This window comes from Macrobrachium rosenbergii, chromosome 30 (assembly GCF_040412425.1).
Source record: "Macrobrachium rosenbergii isolate ZJJX-2024 chromosome 30, ASM4041242v1, whole genome shotgun sequence".
Taxonomy (NCBI): Eukaryota; Metazoa; Arthropoda; class Malacostraca; order Decapoda; family Palaemonidae; genus Macrobrachium; species Macrobrachium rosenbergii.
The window spans coordinates 24,509,818-24,525,629 of NC_089770.1; the positions used below are offsets into that span (position 1 = coordinate 24,509,818).

General features: G+C 46.4%; 1 long non-coding RNA gene and 2 other non-coding genes across 3 annotated transcripts in view; all 3 read right to left on the reverse strand.

Annotated features, from left to right (window-relative positions):
* The window catches only part of LOC136854781 (uncharacterized), a 52,957-nt gene that overhangs the window by 24,328 nt on the left and 12,817 nt on the right, over positions 1–15,812 (reverse strand). The gene's annotated exons all lie outside the window — the stretch shown is intronic.
* Positions 6,367–6,485, reverse strand: LOC136855189 (5S ribosomal RNA). The gene has a single exon (XR_010857949.1). It is a non-coding gene; the product is annotated as a 5S ribosomal RNA (ribosomal RNA).
* Positions 7,972–8,075, reverse strand: LOC136855187 (U6 spliceosomal RNA). Its single transcript, XR_010857947.1, has one exon. It is a non-coding gene; the product is annotated as a U6 spliceosomal RNA (small nuclear RNA).

Here is a 15,812-nt window from a genome sequence, read left to right on the forward strand (position 1 = left end):
ACATTTGGCTTTGGAGTGTGCTTTCAGAAGCCAGTCGTCCAGATACATTGACATCCTTATTCCTTGTAAGTGAAGATTCTTCGCCACCGTTGACAGAACTCTTGTAAACACTTGAGGTGCAGTTGACAGTCCGAAACAAAGAGCTCTGAACTGGAAAACTTTGCTTTGGAAAACAAACCTCAGGAACTTCCTTGATTCCTGATGGATAGGAACGTGGAAGTACGCATCCTGGAGGTCTATCGAGACCATCCAGTCGCCCGGTTGAAGAGATGCTAACACTGACTCTGTCGTTTCCATCGAAAATTTCGTTTTCTTTACGAAAACGTTCAATGCGCTCACGTCTAGAACCGGCCTCCAACCTCCGACGCCTTTGAAACTAAAAAGAGACGGTTGTAAAACCCGAGAGCATGGGGTCGGCACTAACTCGATGGCTTGTTTCCTTAGCAGTGCTTCTACTTCTTCTCGAAGGGCGCAAAAACTTCTGAGAGTCGTTGGAGTATGTTGGAAAAACGACTGGAGTGTCCGATAGAGGGGGCTTTTGTTGGAATGGGATGGAGTACCCCTCTCGGATCACCTGTAAGGTCCAAGGATCTTGAGTGACCTTTTGCCAGGCTTCCGAGAACGACTGGAGTCTGGCACCTACTGCTATGTGGAGGACAGCACACTCATTTCTTTTGTTGAAAATTGGAAGGTCGAGTAGAAGATTTTCCTTTCCCACGAAACTTGGAAAAGGGCCGAGAAGCAGACTTGCCCCTGAACGTCTTGGAAGTGTCCGAAAACACCGAAGTTTTGGTGGAAGTAGCTACCGGAGTAGTCTTCTTCGGCTTCTTTGCTGACTGAGCCAACAGGTCCTGTGTAGCTTTTTGTGTGAGAGCTTCAGCAGTCTCTCGAACTAATTCCTTCGGGAACAAGTGGTCCTTCGACAAAGGAGCAAAGAGGAGAGCAGACCTCTGGCTGCGGGAAACACCCTTCGCCAAAAAGAGCACCAGAGTTGTCGTTTCTTCAGAACTCCGGTTGCAAAAACCGAAGTTAGCTCCAAGGCACAATCGCATACCCCCTTGTCTATGCAGTCGACTACCGAAGTGAAATCCGTCGACTGCGCATCCGAAAGTCCGAATTCTTTGACTTTCCTAGCCAGAGCCGCCACTGACCAATCAAGGAAACTGATGACCTCCACAACAGCGAAAATACTCTTGAGAAGATGATCCAACTCTGACTGCGTGAAAAAGATCTTCGCTGATTGAAGAGCCGTGTGACGACTTGAATCCACTAGACTGGAGAAGTCTCCTTGAGCGGAGGCAGACACACCCAAAGAAAAACGTTCTCCAGTCTCGTACCACATGCGGCTGCGATGAGCCAATCTGGAGGGTGGAAGACAAAACATACTCTTGCCTTGCTCTCTCTTGTCTGAGAGCCAGGAATTAATTTTCTTGATAGCCTTCTTGGCCGAAATCGCCAAAACTAGGCGTGTAAAAGGAGCTGGATCCGAGGCGTTATCCCTCTTAAACTGCGATCTGGGAGAAGCCGGAGTCGAAGGCTTAAAAGAGTCCCCAAAGTTTTCCACGAAAAACTTGAGTAACTCCTTATAACCCGAAGATTTCTCCTTAATTCCTGGAAAGTCCTCTTCTATTTCTACATCTTCTTCGATCTCTTCGTCTACAGAAGACACAGGAGACAATTGGTGCACAGGAACAGTTTCCTGACGAAAAGTAGGTCGTGCGGAATCTAAAGTCTTACGACCATGCCGATGTGGCGCCGAATCCGTCAAGTGTGGCGCCGAATCCGTCAAGTGTGGCGCCGCGCCAAGCTGAAGTGGCGCTGCGCCAAGCTGAAGTGGCGCCGCGCCATGCTGAAGTGGCGCTACGTCAACCGAACGTGGCGAATCCGGAGCCAGAGAAGAATGCTGAAGCGTCTGGTTGAGCCTCTTCATTGGTGCATGCGAAGTGGGAGGATCTTGAGTCAAGACTTGTGGCGCATTCGAAGGAAGTGTCTCCGCAACAGGTGCTCCCGAAGCAGCACGAGCGCCACAAAAGAACTGAATAAGATCCGTCAATTTGTCCGTGACTTGAGCGACAAAACGGGGATCTTGTTGACCGGTAGGTGGAGGAGGCACTATTTGCGATGAGGCTGGACGAGATGTAGACGCTCCTGGAACGGAAACACGCTTATTACGGGCAATAGTACGCGTAGGTTCCTTCCGACGAGGGGGCTGATCTACCGAAGAGGAGGAGGAAAAAGGTTCAGGATCCTCCCAGAAGCTACAGCCCGCATGCGGATCCGTCAACGATCTTTTCTTCGGAATCGCTGCAGGAGAGACGGCGCGAGACCTCTTGAGAGGGCGAGAAGAATGCTTGAAGCGCCCACTTCGAGGAAGAGTCAACGAATCATCACCACTAGAAGACACATCCCCAGCAGCGCCTTTTCTATGGCGTGCGGAAGCATCCTGGGAATGCACAACAGGAATACTTGAGGGGGGTGACTGCTCAGGGAGCAAGCCCCACTCGCCTCCTTTCGGTTTTCGACATGCCCTCTCCTGAACCAGGGAGTCCGACAGAGGTCTAGACCTGGGAGAACGAGTGGGCCGAACAGACACCTCCTCCACTAACACTTCACTTCGAGGAGCCAATTTTTCAATGGCTTGGCCCATCGTCTGGATGGCTGAAAGCACAGCTGAAAATTTAGTGTCCATTTGGACTTTTAACTCTGACACGGTGATAGGATTGGGATCAACAGGGTCGGACAAAGGAGAGTTAATAGGAGAGGGTTAACAGATTGAATTACCTGCCCTACAGACTTAGCAGATGATGACCTCTGCGAAGCTTTCTAACTCTGTCCTTTTCTAACTTCCGTAGATATTTTTCTAAGGCTGACCATTCATCCGTTGTTAGATGCATACATTCCTCACATGTATTCTCTGAATTACAAAATTTACCCCTACATGAAGAGCAAACTGAATGGGGGTCGATAACCATAAAGGCAAACGAGTCCTACAGCCTAAAAGCACAATATCTATACTGGGAACCAGAATCAGACATATTGTACAAAGAATTAATTCCGACCACAAAAGCAAAGCGCTAGCTAGCAAAAAACCACAAAGAAATACTTAAGTATAAATTGCAGACAAAAAATTCAACCACAAAACGAGACCGTGTTACCGGTCTCTCGGCAGAAAACTTAATGGGTTCTAGAACATTGTTGGGATAGTTCCTTGTTACCTATAGAGGGCGCTGGTAGAGGGATCACCTAGATGTTTTTAGCGCTAAGCGTGAGGAATTTAAAATTCTGCCACAAAATTCAGAGACGACAGCTATATGTAACTACCAGGTAAGTCCTATAAGTAAAAATGATATTTTAATGATAAAATAAAGTTTGTTCATACTTACCTGGCAGATATATATATAGCTGTATTCTCCGAAGGTCCGACAGAATTTCAAATTTCATGCACACACGCAGTGGCCGGTCAGGTGGTTAGTACCCATTCCCGCCGCTGGGAGGCGGGTATCAGGAACCATTCCCATTTTCTATTCAGATTTTCTAATGCCACTGTCTCCTGAGGGGAGGAGGGAGGGGGCAATATGAATATATATATCTGCCAGGTAAGTATGAACAAACTTTATTTTATCATTAAAATATCATTTTGTTCATGAGACTTACCTGCCAGATATATATATAGCTGAATACCACCTTTGGAGGGGGGTAGAGACAGCCAAGAATTAGGGAAAAAACCAAGTATTGGTAAAATTATTTTGGTTCCTTATCTGATAGCGTAGCTGACTGAGTGGTTACTGCCACTCTAGTCTGCTTCTGCTTTACTAGAGACCCCAGCGAGGTAGTGACCTATATAGCTGGCGACTTCTAGATGATCTGTCAACGGGGGCGTGACCACAATGTGACTAGATCATAGCCCATACAAAGAGGACAAAAGAGCATTACTAACCACCTAACCAACACCTAAAGCGTTAGTTTGCAAAGGATTGGGAAGACTGCCTCCAGTAGTCGACCCAACAACCACAAAAACACAATTAAAAAATAGGGGATAGGATCAGAGTTACCCCTGTCCCCAAGGTTGCTGAAGCAGCAATGTATGGTCCCAGCGAAAAGCAATTTCGTATGCTACCTAAACATCTTGCCAAGAGTGTGAGGCAAACACCGAATTGACTTCGCCAAAATGTGGCACTAAAAATGTCACTGAGTACCATATTTTCTTGAACGCCATGGAGGTAGCAACTGCCCTCACCTCGTGAGCGTTAACTCTCAACAACTTGAAGTTGGAGTCGTCACAACTAGAGTGTGCGTCCTTAATGACGTCCTAATGAAGAATGCCAGTGCATTCTTCGACATAGGTTTAACTGGTTGCCTCACAGAACACCATAAAACATCCAATGGACCACGAGTGTCCTGTGTTCTTTAAGGTAGTACTTGAGAGCTCTAACTGGACATAGAACTCCCTCAGGTTCCTGTCCAATAAGGTCTGCTAAACCTTTAATTTCAAAGTGTCTAGGCCAAGGGTTAGAAGACCTATCATTCTTAGCCAAGAACTTAGGGCTTAAAGAATAGACAGCATTGTGTTCCTTGAAGCCCACATGAAGGCCTCGAACTTCTCTCACTCTCTTCGCGCGGAGGAATGCTGTTTTCGAGTAACATCCTTAAGAGATGCAGAGTGGAGGCTCAAAAGGACTAAACATCAAAAACTTGAGCATTACGTCCAAGTTCCAAGCAGGGGAAATCAGCTGAGGAACCTTGGACGTCTTGAAAGAGCTCGTAAGATCGTGGAGGTCCTTATTGTCAGACAAAGCTAATCCTCTGTGTCTGAATACAATCGAAAGCATGCTCCGATAACACTTGATAGTCGGAACTGCTATATCGAGTTTTTCTCTTAAGTAAAGGAGAAAATCCGCAACCTGGCTCACAGTGATAGAGGAAGAGGAAAAGCCCTTCTTTCTACACCAACCTTTGAAGGTTGCTCACTTCAGATATATCCTTTAGATGAAGAACTTCTGGCTCTAGCGATGGCCCGTGCCACCTGGCCAGAAAAACCCCTTCGCTCTGACCAAGTTTCGATAGTCTGAAAGCAGTCAGGTTCAGAGCGGGAGATTCAAAGCTATCTCGTGAAGTGGGTTTGTATGAGCAGGTCTGCTCTCATAGGAAGGGTCCTCGGAACGTCTACCAACCAGAAGAGAAACTCCGAGAACCAGTGGTTCAAGGCCAAAACGTGGGGATGAGAGTCATCCTCGTCCCTTGTGAGGCCGCGAACTTGCGTATGACTTCTCCCAGAATTTAGAACGGGAAAAAGGCGTAAACATCTATTCCCGTCCAATCCCAGGGAAGAGCAACTATCGCAACTGCCCCAGGGTCGAGTACAGATGAGCTTTATAAAGGGAGCCTCGCTGTTCTTGAGGTTGTGAAAATATCCACAAGATGGCGACCCCAAAATTTCCAAAATCTTGGCAAACCTCCTGATGAAGGGTCCATTCCTTCGGCAGGAGTTGATGGCGCCAACAGAGCAGGTCTGCTCGAACATTTTCGACCCCTGCAACAAAACTTGTGAGAATCGAAATGTTGCGAGCATAGGCTCAAAGAATAATCTCTCTTGCAAGGCTGAACAGGAACAAGTAGTATTGTCCGAGTTTGCTAGAACTACACGATTGCAAACTTGGACCTCGAAGAATTGGCGAGCTAAAAGATAGCCGCCAAATCTTTGAAGTCGATGTGCCAGGACACCTGCACCTCTCTCCAGGTTCCTAACACTTCCTCTCCCTCTAGTGTTACCCCCAACCTGTTGACGACCCGTCGGAAAACAACACTAGGTTGGGGTTCAGAAGCTTGAGGGAGATCCTTTCTGCAATTCCGTTGGATCGAGCCACCACCACAGATCCTCTTTATATAAGGAAGAATTCTCAATTCCTCTTTCAAGTCTTCCTTGCTTTGTCAGTTCTCCAACAAAAGAACTGAAGAGGCCTGAGATGCAGACTCCCAGAAAACAAACTTCTCCAGCGTGGAAATGGTCCCCAGCATACTCATTCCTTCCTTCACCTAGCATGTTTCCTTTCCAAGAAGGCTGAAACTTTTTCGTACATAGAAGTTGCCGTTCTTGTGACGGAGGAGACGCTATAAAAAGCCAGCTGAATAGATCTGAATTCCCAGACACAATGGACAGTGAGGGGATCAGCTGCGACTTCTCCACAGACCAGAAGTCCCAGGGACTTCACGAGATGCAGAGTCAACTGAAGGTCCTCCAGATACCTTAACCGACGACGCTCGAATCAACCAGTCGTCCAAGTAGAGTGAGATCCTGACGTGCGACAGATGCAACTGCATCGCAACGTTTTCCATGAGACGTGTAAACACCCTCGGAGCAAAATGTGACGCCAACAGCATCTGGTGTTCCCAGGCGGTCAACCATCCAAGTACTGACCAGACCCAACGTTGCTTAACTTCGCTGATCGGACGAGAAGCGGTGTTTTCAACGTGGTATGGCCGTTGTGCAGAGTCCAAAGCAAAGAGCCCTGAACTGGTACGTCTAGTCCCCCAAGACAACCTGAGATACTTCACCGAACGTGGATGAATTGGGGCGTGAAGATAAGTATCTTGGAGATCCAAAGATACCATCCAATCCCCGGGATGAAGGGCTCCTAGTATTGGCTGCGAGGTCTCCATCTTGAACTTTTCCTTCCGGACCAAGTTGTTCGACCTGTTGACGTCCAAGACGGGTCTCCAGCCTACTGAAAGTTTCGGGACTAGAAACAATCTGTAGTAAAAATCCCGGGAACACCGAGTCCAAGATCTGTTCCACTGCTCTCCGCTCGAACATCTGTTCGAGCAGGTCAAACAATTTTCTGTTTGACAGGAAGGCAGTTGGGAAACAAAAAAAAAAGAGGAGACAGGAAGGGAATCAAGTAACCTCTCTCTAACAGTAGGAGGGACCAAACGTCTGCCCTCACTCTTTCCAGGCTTGTGCAAAATGAAGCCTGGTTGCAAAGGGAGTCTGGAGATGAAGGGAGTCACTTGCTACCTCTCTTGAAGTGACATTCCTTCGGGAAAAAAAAACTCTCTCGTGGTGCGGGTCTCGTGTTGTTTCCCAAGGAAGCCCCTTTGTTATGCAAACATTTAGCTTTCGTTTACTTTTGTATCTGAGATCGGTGCAAGCGTTATGAAGGAGATGCAGTTTGAATGTCGATAACTTTAGTTTTGAGAAAACGATATTTTTTGCTTCTCTGTGTATTTATTTGCTTGCCGTTACACAGTTTGATGTTTTTATGACATAATGAAAAGCCAAAAAATAGACCTGCAAAGTAATATAACTTCGCTAAATGAAGCGAGTGTCAAAACACGGCTGAGGTTGGCCAGCGCGACGTTTTACTTAGTCAAGCTCTGAGCTGCTACTGACTGACTGCCACTGACTGCCCTGCGGCATTCCTGTCTTCCGCTGATGCGTACTATGTCTACAGGGTTGCCATAGATCGCATTAGATATTATTTCATAGCTAAAAGGAAATTACCACCGATATACTGACAATATCATTACATTATATGAAAAATGTAATTTGACTATGATAGGTTACTGTTTTGTTTATAACTTCTAACTGTGGCGAACTTTTAAATAAAACTTTCTGAGAAGATAGTCAGGATATGTATGATGCCAGATATAAAATATCCCAGAAAATTTTATTTCCGATTTTTTCGTCAAACGCTCCTTAAGACAAAGACAACTGCGAAGGTGGAGAGAGGAGCCAACGGTTGAAAAGTCTCAGAAACAGATCCTTAAGAAAAAGCCAGAGTCTGATAATCAGAGGAAGAAGAAGACGAAAGAAGTTTCTCTTCATACAAAGGCTGTGACGACTGACGAAAGAGGATGTTCTTCCGCAGCTGGTGGGTCTTGAGTGAGTGGTGAAAGTAGTTCGATTCGCCCGATACGTGGCGGGAACTCCCGCGAACGAAGAAGTCGTCAACTAGAGTGCGTATAGTAAACATAAAAAATGTGGAACGCTTCACGATTAGCGTGTCATCCTTGCGCAAGAGCCATGCTAATCTTCTCTGTATCGTTCCAATTAGTATATGTACTGCCGAAGCAAGTACTGGCTAAATTAAGAAGGACATCAGATGTTGAAGCGGGTAGTTATGTGCGACATGATGAACAACTGGAGCGGTGTCAACACAAGACTTGAAGCTATCGGCGAAGCGATAAAGCGTCATGGCGTGACGCGCGAGAGGCTCCGTGGCAAGTACTAGAAGAGAGTCACAGCGTGGCGCGGCGTCATGGCTAGGCGCGCGCGGCGTCAAGGTGAGGAGCTGCAGACGTGGCGTGAGAAGCGCCGCGAAGAGCAAGACGCGCTCTGGCTGGCGAGACAAGAGAAAAGGCCAACACCTCAACTCGGGGAAGACGAATATAGGAAGCCACTAAACACTCTCTCTAGACGACAGACGCTCTGTATCGTTCCCGAAGCGGGAGACGAAGGTGAAAGTCTGTACCTCTTAACAGGCAGATACGAATCTTGAAAGGTTCATGAGAGCATCCAGCTGTTGTTGCAAACCCAACAAAATCTTACGCGTTGGAGAAGCCACTCTCTCGGGAGAAGGGCTGAACCTGAGAGAAGGAAAGGGGCGAGACGTATACTTCCTTCCACAGGGGAAGAAGCTCTAGCCCTTGCCTTAGCGCGACAGGGGGGTCGAGTAGAGTGATCATTCGAAAAACACTTTATTCTCTTCTGCAGAGGAATATCCACGCAACTTTCGGGGAAGAGTACAAACGTCTAGAGGAAGAGGACGTGAAGCGTCCTCTCCTCTAAGCTTCTCTTAAGAGGGCGAGAGTCCAACCGAGAGCTCCAACCCCGGGCGGGGAGGACGTGTCGGAGGACGAGAAGCAATCCTTCAGGATGCGTGCCTGAGCACGATCCCTGGCAGCCTGGGTAGCGTCATCAGGACCTGCCGAAGGGACGCCAGATCGGTGGGAAGCCCCCGTAACCCTCATGCGGCTTTCGACATGCCCCCTCCCTGGTCCTGGGAGTTCGACAGAGGTCCAGGCCTAGAGGCATTATAGGGCCGATCTGACGCCCCCTCCACAACACTAGGGGCACTAGCACTAACACTATGCGTTTGAATTGCATTCACTTTAGTTTCAAAAGCACGCATTGACTCCACACGAGAGCCAGGGAATTACCTTCTGCAGCAACAAACTACAGGGTTAGTAATAAATTTATTACAGGGTTACTAGTAGGAGAAAACCTGACTGTCCAACTAAGGATGCACTCTAGGAGGAAGATTTCCTCAGCCTATCACGCTCCAATTTAAGCATATAGGCTTCATATTTCTTCCACTCACCCTCAGACAATCCCACACATTCATTACCGATTATCATAGAGCATTGAACACCCTTACATATATACATAAAGAGTGAGGAACTATCAAAGTCTTCGATAGCCTCACCTTACATTCACCCAAGCTACAGACTCGATAGCTAGAGGTAAGACATCTTAATTATAAGAAAAGTCAAAAGCAAAATCAAAAACGGTCCACAAAGAGCGTATGCCAAGTCACAGATCCAGTCGAATACCAAAAAACAACCAAAATACTTAAAGTGACAACAAATTTCCGAAATCAAAAGGCGGAGGAACTGACAACAGGAGTTGACAGTCCGGGTTCGACAGAGAAAATCTGAATAGAAAATGGAATGGTTCCTGATACCGCCTCCCAGCGGCGGGAATGGGTACTAACCACCTGACCGGCCACTGCGTGTACCGCGAAATTTGAAATTCTGTCGGACCTTCGGAGAATACAGCTATATATATATCTGGCAGGTAAGTCTCATGAACAAATCATTATTTTTGAGGAGAAACTTACCCTCTGTCATTTAGCTGACTCCAACATTGTGTGCTGGAGGTGGGCAAGAGATTCCCTATAACAGATTTATCAGATATCATTACAAATATCCCTTGTGCTGCTTACTTGATGAATATGATCCCATGGCAAGTACTTGCCACATGAGGATCTTCATCAAGTGAGGTCCACTATGTTTGGAGCTGGAACTTGAACCCCAACTGTGGCCATTGGTTGAAGACACGCAATGCAGAATGGCAATTTATTGGCCCCTGTGCCTTAGGCCTGCAGAGCTGATGGGAGCTACAACCACAACTAAACTATGATCCCTCAAGAGTTGCCACCTACCTAGTCGAGTTGCTATGGTACCTCACACCCAAAACAAGCCCAATGTGAAAAAAAGCGGTCTTCAATCAGCTCAGGGTAGCTTTCTCCAATGAGGTACGATGGCTCTGCAATATTAAATAACATAATTTACTCTAATAAAAATAAAAAACAGACTTTGTTTGCCCTCATCCAAGAACAAACAAAGCATGGACAACTACATTTTACAAAATGACCCAAATAAATAAAGTGGAGTAAACTACCGTGTACGAACTCCTCACACACAGTTCCCCTTGACCCAGGAAGGTAATACCCAGGGAGAACCCTTATTTGTTCATGACACATAATGGGAAGACTGGGAGATAATCTCCCCTGCCGAAACCAGAGGCGCTAGCATACGGCAGTCTTCATATTGGATCTCTACTTCCCTCATGTAGTTGGAAGCAAAAACAGAGCTACACCTCCACTGTGCTGCCAAGACTAGACGGTCTAGGGAGACGTGTTGGCGAAAACTAATAGATGTAGCCGCTGCTCTGATATCGTGTGGTTTCACCTTCAAAACAGGACAAACCTCTGGAGAGACTGTCTGGTGTGCCTCCAGAATTAAGGACTTAATCAAGAAAGCCATGGCATTTTTAGACACAGGAACTTCAAGCAAATAGGTTCCTACACTGCTTCCTTACAGGTTTAAGACAGGACATATAATACTTCAGAGCCCTTAATGGGGCATGCATAAAACCAGCTCCTCTTCTTCAGGAATTAGTTTCTAGCAAAGGGATAGAGAAAACTCTAGGAAGAGCCTTGGCCTTAACATCATTCTTGGACACGAAAGGAAGCCAGAAAAGATAATTCTGTTCCACTACAAGAAAACCTTACTAACGATGATATCGCTTGCATTTCACTTATTCTTTTGGCTGAAGCCAAGGCCACCAGAAAGAAGGTTTTCAAAGAAAGAGCCTTGAGAGAAGCCTCTCTAAAGGGCTCAAAAGGAGGGCCTCTTAGGTGCCGCAAGATAATATCTAGGTTCCTTAAAAGAAGTTTCTAAAGAACCTTCAGCATTTCCAGTTGGAAAGAACAAACAGCTACATGTAAATCAACATCCTTTGAAATATCCAATCCAGTATGGCTCAAAACAGAAGCCAGCATGAATTTATAACCTTTGATGAGAGAAACAGACAAACCTTTAGCATATCTTAAGAATCACAGAAACCTGATTACATTATCAACGCTGATGAGAAGACATGAAATGACCCTGGACTTGCACCATGCACTATACAGTGCCCTCTGTTTCTGATATAATACATGAGTGGACTTTCTCCTTGCAGTGAGGATGGAGTCCCTAGACAACCTCGAAAAGCCTCTACCTCTGAGGAGCTTGTCGACAGTTTCCAAGAGGTTAGGTGAAGTTTGTTGATATTTCTGTGTAGCCTTCCTGTCCCTATCTGTCGAAGTAGATTTGTCCAAAAAGGCAACTGTCTGGTAACTTCTATCGACATGTCTAGAAGGTCTGTGAACCAATGCCTCCTTGGACACCAAGGCACGATTAGAAACATGGTGGTGTTCCTGGATTCTTTCAATTTCTTGACCACTTCCTTTAACAGCTGAAATGGAGGGAAAGCATATACGAACAGGTTTGTCCAATTTAAAGCCATAGCGTCTACTGCCCAGGCTTGAGGGTCCAAAACTGGTGACATACAACTAGAGACGATGATTCAATTTCGTTGCAAAGAGATCGACGGGAGGCTGGCTGAACTCTTTCCATATTGCCTCGCATGCAGTTGGGTTTAACATCCATTTGTGGGCGAGCATTTGTCCTGGACGGCTTAGCATGTCTGCCAGAACATTCAATCGACTGGGTACAAACTGGGGCATTAGGACAATGTTCCTCTCCTCTGTCCAGAGGAGTAAATCCATGATAATGGCTACTAACATTTTTTACTTTGTGCCCCATTGTCTTCTTAGGTACGACAGAGACATTGAGTTGTCTGAGAAGACAGAAATTACTTTGCTGGTCACTGCACTTTCTAGCTTCTGCAGCCCCTTTTGGATAGCTAATAACTCCTTGCAGTTTATGCGCAAATTTTTCTCGACTGGGGACCATACTCCTGAAGCATTCCGATTCCCCATAACTATGCCCCAGCCCTTGTCCAAGGCGTCTGAATACAGTGAGCGGACTGAGCTTGGGGACTCTAGAGACTTACCTGCAAGCAGCCTCTCTTCGGACATCCATGGTAAGGGAACAGATCTGGGTTCCAGGGCACTAACTCGTGGATTGGCTGTTACTCCCTGTGCCAGAGCCTCCTCAAGTGCAACTGCAATGGTCTCATCCATAGTCGAGCACCTAGGACTAACTTCTCCAGAGAAGACATGTGGCCTAACAGAGACAGCCAGCATTTGGCTGGCATGCTTCCTGAGGAGGCAAATTCACCTGCGACTGACAACAGATGTCTACTCAAGCATGTGTAGGAAAAACCTTGAAAAGAACAGAATCTATCTCCATGCCCAGATAGGTCACTCTCTGACGGTTCCAGTGAAGACTTTGTCGAGTTTATCAGTAACTCTAAGGCTTTCGCTAAGCCGAGAACTAGCTCTCTTGCCCTCAGGCAATCCTCCCTGGACTTCACAATGGACTTCAATCACCCAGGTAGAGAAGTATCTTTACTCCTAGTAAGTGAAGCCATTTTGCGTAGGAGGATAAGACCCTGGTGAAAACCTGAGGTGCGGAACTTAGTCCGAAACAAAGAGCTCGAAACTGGTACATCTTTCCCCCAAGGACAAAGTATGGGAACCTTCTTCAACATTGGTGAATGGGGACATGAAAGTAAGCGTCCTTCATGTCCACTGTAAACATCCATCCTCTTTCTCCAAGGCAGCTAAGACCATGGAGGCTGACTCCATGGAAAAAGGGGACAGCTGGACATAGAGGTTGAGCTTTTATACATCCAAAACAGGCCTCCAACCCCAGTTGCCTTTGAAACTAGGAAAACACGTAAAAACCTGGCAAAGTAGCCAGTATTTCCTCTATAGCTGCCTTCTCTAACAGAGAAGAGACTTCCTGACTCAAGATCCTTCTCTTCTCTAGGTTGCCTTGTAAGACCGAAAGGCTATGGGCTGGTTTGTTTGAGGAGGTAAACTCCTGAAAGGAATGCAATAGCCTTCCAAAAGTACTTTCACTATCCAAGCGTCTACCCATAAGCATTCCCACACTTGAGCGAAGAGTCCTAACCTGGCCCCCACAGATACCTGAGGGCTCAAAGAGCTATTCTTTATTAGACTTAGACTCTTGTTATAAGAGGGGATAAACTTCCCTCCCCTTGCAGAATGGGATTTGGAACTTTGCTGGCAAAAGGATACTTTCCTCTTTCTGGCACTTGGAAAGGAAGACCTAGCAAAGGAGGCAGCATTGCCTGAAGGCCGTTTAAGAAGAGGAAGACACAGGAGCCTTCCCTTTCGAAGTTTGGGACTGATAGATAAAAGACCTATTCTCTGTCTTCTCAGTCTCAGAGGCTACAGACGCAGTTTTTTTCAATAATCTTCCCAAAAGGATGTGCTGAAATTAAAGACTATGTACTAAGTGGGGAAACTGAAGGAACCAGCAGAGAGCCAAACTGCTCTCTTCTGTGAACTTTGCAGTTGTTCACAACATGGGATAGCTCCCTATCACATCATGAAATGCCTTACCTAGAGAAGCAAAAATCCCTAAGGCCTTAACAAAAGGATCCCTGGCCAAAGGAGAATGAAGTTCACCAAACTCCTTCAAACACTGTTCGACTGTGTTCAGTACAATTTCACTGAAGGACATGTTTCGATAGCATTAGTCAAACTCTTATACATATTCTCAGCCTCTGGAATAGAGAAATGCAACCTGCCTGACGCAATGGTGCCTTTTGTAGTCGGAAAAATCATGGACAAAAAAGCGCCATCCACTGCCAGATCAGGAGAAAAGGGGAGAAACTCTGCTGTCCGATACACTAGTGACTTCCTAGCATGAAGGAAGGAAGACAAAAGAGGGGATCCTTTAGAGGAGACCTTCTTAGGCAAAGCCTTAGCAACAGAGTCAAATCTCCTATGCACAGAATCTGACAGCCTAAAGGAAGGGAGAGGAGGAGAATCAGATCCAAACCTGGAAGCTCTTAAGAGAGCGAGCAGTATTTGAATGCTCCACTGAAAAGAACTGAGGATATCTGTCCAAACACACCTGAACCAGTTCCTTAAAACCTGAAGTGACTAATTAAGTGTTCCTCTTCCTTATCCAAGGGTAAAGTAGGAAGAGAACACTGACAGGAAGAGCTGAGCCTCAACAAGTCTTCCTCCTCAGAGACAACTGAAGAAGCCTCAGAACCAGATGGTCTCTTGTAAGACCTGGCATTAGAATTTTACTAATACCCTGGCAAATACTTGAAGTGAGAACGGTCTCTCTCAAGATCCAACTGAGAAAATCTGGCTGACACAGGAAGGTGACAACCCTTTAACCACAGTAACTTACCTTCCAACACAGGAGAAGCACAGCTTGTTCCCTTGATGCCGCTAAGAACTCGTTCGCTCGCACTTACCTCCTCACTCCTCTAACTATTAGAAGACTCACGCGTCATAGACACTAACTGCGGGACCGGAGAAACTCTATGGCCTACTGTCTCTTGATGATTCATCGACTCTTCCCTCGGACTCGATGAGGCGGCATGTGGCCTGGCTGAGGCAGCGTGCGGCCTGGCTGAGGTGGCATGTGGCTTGGCTGAGGAGGCATGCGGCTTGGCTGAGGCAGCATGTAGCTTGGCTGAGGAGGCAAGTGGACTCGATGAAGCTTCCCGTAGCCTAGAATACGCCTGTTGTGGAATCAACACTTCCCATGGCCTCGAATATCTGACACGCTTAGTCTTAGCTTCAGAAAGGCTGTCCATAAAAGCAGCAAAAGCCTCGGAAGCAGACAACCCTACAGCCTTGATGAAATCAAACCTTGGACTATCATCAACAGAAAAGGAGTCTACGAGCATATGCTTACTGCATGAATGCCTAACTAATGACTCCGGACTCGAGATGGCTGAAGATGCAGCGATATCGTTCGCTGCTGAATGGGATCAGGTACCTGGTTCAGATGAATCGCTACAATAACCTTGGGAAAGCGAAGTTCTAGACCTTTTCACCCTACCATGAATGTCTTTAGGTGGGTGCAATTTGTGTCTGTCCACCAAAGACTGAGAAGCAAAGGCAGGAGACAGAGGGCACAGTCCATGAACATCCTAGGATGTCAGTCCCCGTTTGGGAACCCATTTGGGAACCCCAGGACTACCAGGCCTGTCAGCAGGAGAAGCCGATGGGACAGACAAGGCCGCGTCCACGGAGTTGCCAATGGAACAAGGGGACCCTGTGGAACGAGGGGACACTGTCCCTGCCAATGCACTAGATACATTAGATGCAAAAGATTCAAACTTGTTACATAAAAATTCAATCTTAGATTTTATAGAATCAATATCAGACTGTAGTGAATCTAACCTACTACCCTGAGCTGACTTAATGGGTGCGGAAAGATGAGAATTTATTAGAGAAGAAGAATCAACAGACCTATCTATCTCTTGATCAGAAGTTAATTTTAAGGAAGACTTAGACGCAAGACTCGCTGTATTCTTTACACTCTTTCTAAGCCTATCCTTCTCTCTTTTAATATGATACTTTACCATC